Source organism: Cebidichthys violaceus, unplaced genomic scaffold, assembly GCF_023349555.1.
Source record: "Cebidichthys violaceus isolate CVI_PGR_0920_01 unplaced genomic scaffold, fCebVio1.0.p SCAF_5, whole genome shotgun sequence".
Classification (NCBI taxonomy): domain Eukaryota; kingdom Metazoa; phylum Chordata; class Actinopteri; order Perciformes; family Stichaeidae; genus Cebidichthys; species Cebidichthys violaceus.
In genome coordinates, this window is record NW_027176705.1 from 10138279 (window position 1) to 10146678 (window position 8400).

Genomic DNA, 8400 nt, shown 5'->3' on the forward strand with positions numbered 1-8400 from the left:
CCATAAATTAATTGTCTGGAAAACAGCATGCACTATCCGCCACTATTCATGCATTATTATGGGTTGCTCCCACGTGTTTGTGGTGTTAATTCCAGACAGAAAATATTTCAGTTAGCTTACATGAAACTGATTTATTGTATTAAAACAGAGTACTACACCTTTATATTTGTAAACTGTCCATTTACAGATGAAATTTAAAAAATCATCCATATTGGTAGTGTGGCTCCCTCTGCATCCTTTGACCAAGTTATCGAGTGCAACATGGCAGACTCTGACCTGAGCCAGTACATGGTTTAGTGACTTTGTCTTTGATCATTCTACTCTGTTAAACTATTATAGTCCTGGCAAAGACACTTCTCCTCCAAAGGAGGCTGCAAATCTATACAAGTTCTGTGACTACATGTTCTCTGCTTTTGCTCTGGCCGACTCCAGAGACCGTGTCAGTGACAAAGCAGTGAGCTTTCAGACAGAGCGGGAGTGTTTCTGGAGTGGCTCATCTGAAACACGGGTCAATACAAACACTCACCAGCACATCACAGACAGTATCAGTGAAAAGCAAAGCTGCTGCATAACTCCCAGGATTTTATCGGCTGTCATGTTGATTTAGCTTGTTCTGGGATTAGCATAGGCCTCAGTGTGTTTGTGTGACTAATGGTCTGTGTTTTCTGGCTGTGAAATCAGCAGCCTGAGAGCCCTGAACAGCCTGCACATCAGTGTTTGAAGTCTGCCGCACCCCCTGGGTTGTGCCTCTGGGTCCTGCTGCTAATGCAGCCCCAGCACATTTTGTCTCTCTATCTCACAAAGCGGAAGCTCTCCTTTACATACAACCATGTTTAGCACTCCTCTCCTCCTGCACCCAGGATGACCTCCACTGCAATCTGGCTGGCTTGGGTCATCCCCACCTGTGTGTCTCCGCCCCAACTGATGGCAAAAGCTTGTTAACACATTTGTGCGATTAGCTTGGAAATGTTGAGGGTGGCAAAGGGAGTTGGCGATCAGTACATGGTACCGCAGAGGAAGAGGTCCCTCCTCCCCAGCAAACCTTTCACCCGACTGACCCAAGAACGTTCTCTCCTCTGACCAGGCAGACAATGTAAGCTGTCAATGTTCACCAAGACCACACAAGACACTTAACATGTCACTCAAGCATCACCATGGAAAATTGTGTGTTGCTTGAGAAAGGGTTATTTGTTGATGGAATAGTGTCCCACAGCAAAAGCCATCTCATTTTTCTCAGCCAATACCACCATGCCTCAAAGTAAGCCAGATTTGTGTTACCTGGCATTTGCCAGCAACACATTCCTCTCTGGTATCCTCTCAGATTGAAAGCAGGGAAAATAGGGCTGATTGAATGGATAAGTTGTGGTGGTGGAGGGACAGAGGCAGCGCGAGAGCAAGGGGGAAAAGATGTGAACCCAATCTGCCATGTGTTGACTGTACTGATTAGGGGCTTGCGCTAGGAAGAGCCTCTCTATCCCCTCATTCCTTCTGTTTACTTTGAGCCCCACCACCCTTCTCAACACAGGCATCACTGCAACCAGAGGGCCCTCCTCACTCTTCTCTTCTTAGCTTAGCCATATCACCTGCATCACCGAAGGAACAAGTGCTCCTTTGTATGCCAAACTACTCCAACTGAAAAGATGACAGCTTAACAAGGGCTAGAAGAGGTTTGGTGGAGTTTGTTAATCCATTAGGGAAAGTGGAATAAGCAGTGTGATTGCTAATAGCAGGAGATATGTGGCATGTCTGAAAATTTGCTGGATTTACCGTGTTCTGACAGCTCTTAGAGTGTGTGTATTTGTAGAGACCACTGGTTAGCTGGTGCAAACTCAGCCCATTAAGGGCAGCAGGGTGACTGGAGCAACATCCAGCTAATGTTTTGGGACGTTGAAACGCCTGCAGGGAGCCAGAAGTAGAGTGGTGGGCTGAAAGCAAACCAGAGATCCAGGGAATAATAATAAATAGATAAATAAGAGGATGGAATGGCATGAAAGAAGCTAGGGAAATAGCACATCTATTCTCACGCAGCACGTTTGTTTATTTATGGCGTCTGAAGGCCTGGTCTGGATGCCGAGTGGGGGCTGGGGGACTACAAGTGCAGGCTTTCCCTCTCAGAGCTCAGCTCCCTAGCTTTCATTAAGTGTCATTACCAGTACTTTCAGAAAGCTGGCCAGGCTGAGACCTGACATCCCCTCTACAGATAGTTGGCCATGCATATGGATGGATTTCTGATCCCTCTTATCCACCACTGAGGAGGGGGAATTAGGCCAGCGAGAAGGAGAGCGGGGGGCTTAAAGGGTGCATCCATATCTGACTTAAATGCCAAACATGGAGCTATTACTTCAATTGAGGGACAGTGTTCATGCTTGGTTTGTTGTTATATGTCACTCAGGTTATCAACATTGTGAGTGTTTCACTTGAAGATTTGCCTTTTTATGAACGGGTCATGCACACCCATGTCTATAAGATCATACTTTTTACGCTTTTGTGAAGAATTGTATTTTCATTTGGGCCACTTTTAAAACATATCCACAATGCCATTTTAACGTGTGCATTTTTTAGCAGCATGATGTTCATTAGCAATTTGGTCTTCCTGTTGTGCTGTGGGAATGAAATATTCATTTTGTATGCTTTTCTGAGCAGAAGTTATCTAGATTCAGTGTAAATGGTACTTGGGATTAGATTTTCACAGCAGATTGCTGTTATTAAGGGGAAAAAGCCAACCCATTTGAGCAGTCATCTTCCTGGGAGGCAATCTATTTCTCTTTCACGCAGCAAGAGTGCTGGACCAGGCTCTTAATGCACTGAAGCAAAAGTGCTTCAGTCCGCAACCTTTCACGCCTTCAGCTCTCCTTTATGTGATTGAATAGTTAATAACTATGAGTCGCCTTTGAAAGCTCTGTGCCGTTGGTCCTTCTGAGGCACTTCTCTTCTTTTTGTCTGTTTGGCTGATGTACCTGCCCATTGCCCTGTCTGCCTGCACGTCCTGCTCCAGATGCCAAGTCAACTGATAGCCCACCTCTTCTCCACCAATGCCCTCTTACTTTTGTCTTTGTTTCTCGCCCGACTTGCTGCTTGTGTGTCTGGCTGTCTTAGTCTGTACATCAGAATTTTGAGGGCTTAGAGATCAGCTTTTTCATCTCTTACTTCCTTTTTCTCTTCCTATACACATTCACAAACAGACACATACACACACACACTTGCTCACACAGCTCATTAGCCCATCCCACGCTCACAGCTCTGGCAGAATGTGACCCTGTCTAATTGTATACCATGCTCATTTGTTCTCCCTGCATGATGTGACGATTGCTTATTTATTCTCCTCAGGGCTCCCATCTCACATTAAAATGATTGACTCATTTCATTCACTGCACATTTTCAAGCTTTATTTGATAAGCTCATTTCCCTTGGCATTCATATACCTCCCTTTCCCATGCTTAAAAGTTATAATGTTGCAGAGGCGCATTATTATTCATACTCTGGATTGTTTCTTTCGGCTAATTATCTGTGTTAGAAAATAATTTTGCATGTGTGATTCTGTTTATTCTGGTGGAATTGAGCAGCACAAAAGGGCAGACATTAACGATGCTGTTGGAATTGCTGAGGAGCCAATTGTGTACACAAAGCTGGCAGACGCGGTCAACAAGAAGCTTAAGAGGGATTGGGACACTGTGGAAGCTTGGCCAGAATAAACTGAGCAAATTTGCATTCTGTTAGAAATTTACATCTGGTTAGAGACCTGTTTTACAAATAAAAAAGCCATCAATCATGTAATAAGGGGGTGTTTTGACACAGAAAAGAGCATAACAAGTAATTGCTGATGGGGGATTTGGGTAGAATTGTTACGGCAGGATTTTAGCCCTTGTGATTTTGCCAGCTGACAGTAGATGTTTTCTCCCCCCAGCTATTGTATATCGACCAGGCCTCAGTGACACAGCAGCTGCTGGAAACCTGCTCAGTGCACTGGTAGGTCAATTCAGACTGAGACTTGAGATAGTGACAGGCACAAAAAGTGTGTGAATGGCTAATGTCACTAACATCATACATATGAGGCTTCATCGGACTGGGTACTGAAATACTGAAATAAATATTAAATGTTGCTGGTTGACAACATTTAGTATTTGAGAACTTTTTATTCTTTTGATTAATCAAGGGGAACTTCAGCAATTTAGTATTGCACTTCCATAAAGTTGGAGGACTCAGGTGAGTCTTTTAGTCTCTAAGCTCTAAAAACACTGGATCCTGCTTTTCCCATAATGAAGAAATTTGGGCGTTACTTTGATAAGGTGGACCCCACCTTTCCAATCCCAGGGACGGACATTTATCTATTGATGATAAAGCACTTAGAAAGGAGTATAAACCTCAACAAGTTTTCAAGAATGTATTTTACTGTACTTTTCACTCAAGTACTTGTGTGTGTAGTTGAGTGTATAGTACAGCTTTGTTATTTTGTTTCTTTGTTGCATGAAGTTTTGATTTAAAAGATATGTGTTTGTTATAAGTGCCAGATGTGGCTGTAATTATACGGTCAGATTGTATACAATAAAGGTTAAAAAACTAAACTTGAACTAGTTGTAATTGAAAATGTTTCTGCTTCATACATAATCAAAGGACCTTATCTATCTATAGGTGAAAACTGCTTTAAATTCTTTACCCAGATAGCTTTCTGTCCATATGCCCTAAATCACATCAGAGCTTTGATTTCATTAGTTTTTAGCATATGCAAGTTGAATACAAGATGAGGTCAAATTAATTTTGATCTATTTTTTACTAAAGTTTCTGATTTGAACAAAAGAAAAGTAAAGCGCTTGATGTGTTTTGAGCCACATACAGTAACAATTCCTAGAGCCACAGACCCCACAAGCCAGTGCAGCCAAATCTTAATGAACATGGGCAGATAGACAAGAAATTGCAGCCAAATAAAAAATAATAAAGGCATCTAAACCCTAACAAGTCCGCCTTTGTTCTTCCACTCCACCCACCACAAGTTGGCTGTGTGAAAGCAGGCATTGTTGCAGCTTTGAGGGCAGCTCTGAGAGTTCCATGCCCATCGGCCTTCAATCACATGGGATCTCTGAGTTTGACAGTATAAAGTCTTTCTTCTAGAACAAAATAAGACCCCTAAGCAATAGTGGATGAGCTGTTAGTAACCGTACAGTCCATAGGGAGGTAGACCAAGCATGGTAGTACAGTATACACAAAGTGTTGGTTAGGGATAAGACAATGGACCAGTAAAAACATTACTGCATGCTGCAACACATTTCTTGCATTTACTAACAGAAGTAAACTGTGGCTGTTTTGTTTAGTAAAATTCCATTTGACTTTATACAGACCAAAAACAAAGTTCATAAAAATGGCAGTTTATGTTTAAAAACCTATTATTGATTTAAAGAAACAATATTGGAAGTATTCATTCTTCTCTCGCAGGCGTTGTAATGAATGGTAAATGTTAGAGCAGTTAGAGCTATCGTTGTTTTACTTTTTCTTGCAGCATCCTATCATTCCATGTATTTGGTTGCGCCCATCTCTTGTTTGGTTTGACTTTTCAGAAGGCGTCAGTGAGGATATACCGTGTGCTCACACAAAAAGTGACTCTCCAGTCGCAGGGTCACAGTAGGTAAGTTATTTACTCAGTGGCAGCATGTAAGGATTAATTCAAGCCTCACAGGAAGAAGACACCATCGGTTTCTGCCTTGGCCGGATCAATAGGCAACATTCTTTCCAGTATAGCAGTCAATACGCCACACTTAAGGTGTCTGAGGAAACTAAAGAACACCAATAATTGTTATTAATGCGTTGGATGTCCCCAAGCATTGCATTTAGAGGCAGTCCCTATCTAACAGACATTCAGCCATCACATATCCTTCCAGGCTCTAGTGAAGTCTGAATACTCAATTAACAAAAAAAATGATGACCAATATAAGATAATAATTTTTTTTCCAAGATGCCTGATATGACTGTAGAGTTGACATTTGGTGAGATTTTTAGCCACGCTAATGGTGTGGTGATAGGTGTGGCAATGTCCGCTAGGTCCAGACTAAATTATCTTGGAAGGATTAGCATGACATTTTATACAGACATTTTTGATGACTGCTATTTAGACCTTGGAGTAAATTGTGTTGGTTGTGACTTATTATTTACATTAAATGTGATTTAAAATGGTGGCACATGCTTTTGTGTCCTTGACACACTGACATTTCCACAGCAAATATAAATATAATAAAAAGGTAAAAATGTTAATGTTTGAGTTTGCTTTTGATAAAAAAAAACAATGATTATTTAATGACTCAGCATAATCTACAATACTAACTTGAATAGATTTTTAAAACCTTTCCCATCAGTGTTTATTCCGTTTTAAAAGACCACAACTAACTGATTCTAATCTCTTTTCACAATTCTATGTTGCAGGGACACAACACACAAACCAATTCATGCCACACATTGTATCCAAAGCCACTCTATCAGCACAAGCTGTTATCAAGTGAAGGACAAACAACAACAAGCATACATGGCCTCCTGCTTCCATCATAAACAACATGTGGGTTCAGAACTGGTGAAGGTAAGGGACTACAGAAGATGGTGTGTGTATGTGCGTGGGGGTGTAACATTCAAAATTCAATCAAGTGAAGGCCATCTCCAGCAGGGTAACAGGGAGTGGAGGGGAGGAAGGGGGGATGAGGGGAAACTCAGCTGAAGTTTCCACTGGGCCTGCTGTGCTCCTAATGCAGCCTTGGATGTAATTGGGTCCCAGAAGGCTGTTCATTATCGGGGGTGAGCGAGGCAACAAAACAGAAAGGGATGGAAAGAGAAAGAAAATGTCTCATTCTTTGCTCGGTGCCTCCGTCCAGCACCATTATGGGACAAGAGTTAATTAAAAGAGCAGTTGATGCCTCTGTTTTTCTCATCAATCTCACTTCTGCTCTTATTAAGTTTGTAATGACACCAGAGCTTGTCCCTGTCTGCCACCAGACGCACAACAAGGGGGAAGACTCAGAGGGAGGCAAGGGCGGGGCAGTTAATGTGAGGGACAGCTCATCTCAACAAATCTCACAGTGGTCAACAACGAACATTCCCCCTAATCCCTCCATCAAATCTCAGGGTGATGAAATGTAGTCGTCGCAGGAGAGCTGTACTTTATTTGGGGTGTGGTTGAAGAGCTCATTTAAGAGGTGTGGCTTTGCACCCTAATCCCGTGGCTCCCATCTCCACCGCCTTGGAGGCCATTTTAATTCTCTCCATCATTACAGGGACAATCCCTGGAAAGCTTTGGTAAAGGTGACTGCTGACACTGTCATTCACAAGGACTATTTCAAAATGTCAGCCCATCGCTGAGATTTGTCTCATTAAAGTTGGTGGAGTCCATTATATCCATTCCCTCCTCCGCCTGCCACACTCAATCAAGATGACTTGGAGAATTGAGAGAGTCGAGGGAACGCTCATAATCATGCTTATTTGCATGAGGGTTCCAGTGAGACGGACTATCATTGACCAACTAGAAAGGAGAAAAACACTGGGAGTTGTTGCACACTACATTTGAAGAAATCATAGGCAGGCCAGCTTCTGTTTTGTCTTTTCCCTCCAAATGCCAGCTAGTAAGAGCAGTTTCAGCTAAGAGACATCAAGAAATGTCAACCTTACCGTGATGAAGACACTGGAACACCATCCAAGCTTTTGTTCAACAGTGTTGTGACCTGGAGATTTACATACAGCTTCAATAAAGCCAAACACAAAATCCACCCACATATAGCCTGGCTCTTCATCTAAAGCACATCAACGTCTTTACAGCTGAGGGGTTTCAAAGCCCAGGGATCACTCATGTAGATGTGTGACATCTGTGGGTGCGAGTGTCTGAGTGAGGGAGGGACAGACCCAGGCTTTTTGTTTCTCTCTGATCAGTCTCCCTCGCCTCAGCTCGCAAATGGGAGCTGACAATGAAAACACCCATTCTGGGAATTTCATTAAGACCATTCCAGTTATGTTGTTCACAGGACTTTGCTGCATTTGAGTTGCTCCATATATATATATATATATACACACACACACACACACACACACACACACACACACACACACACACACACATATATATATACATATATACACATTTACATTTTGGGCTATGAAGACCCATGACCTCACTGACCTCAAGCTAGTTGTAAGAATAAGTTCATCTAATGCACGGCAGTCTGTTTCCCAACCAAGTGTTCAATGTCTCCATCGTCTATTCTTATGTGGATGTGCAAGTTTTGTTGCTGATTGACAGAAAAGTTAACTATTACTATTTTTATATTTTAATAACCAATTTATTGTTTCAGTCAAGAAAAAGTCAAACATTACCTGGTTCCAGCTTCTATAATGTCATGATTTGCTGCTTTTCTTTATCATACAATAGCATACATA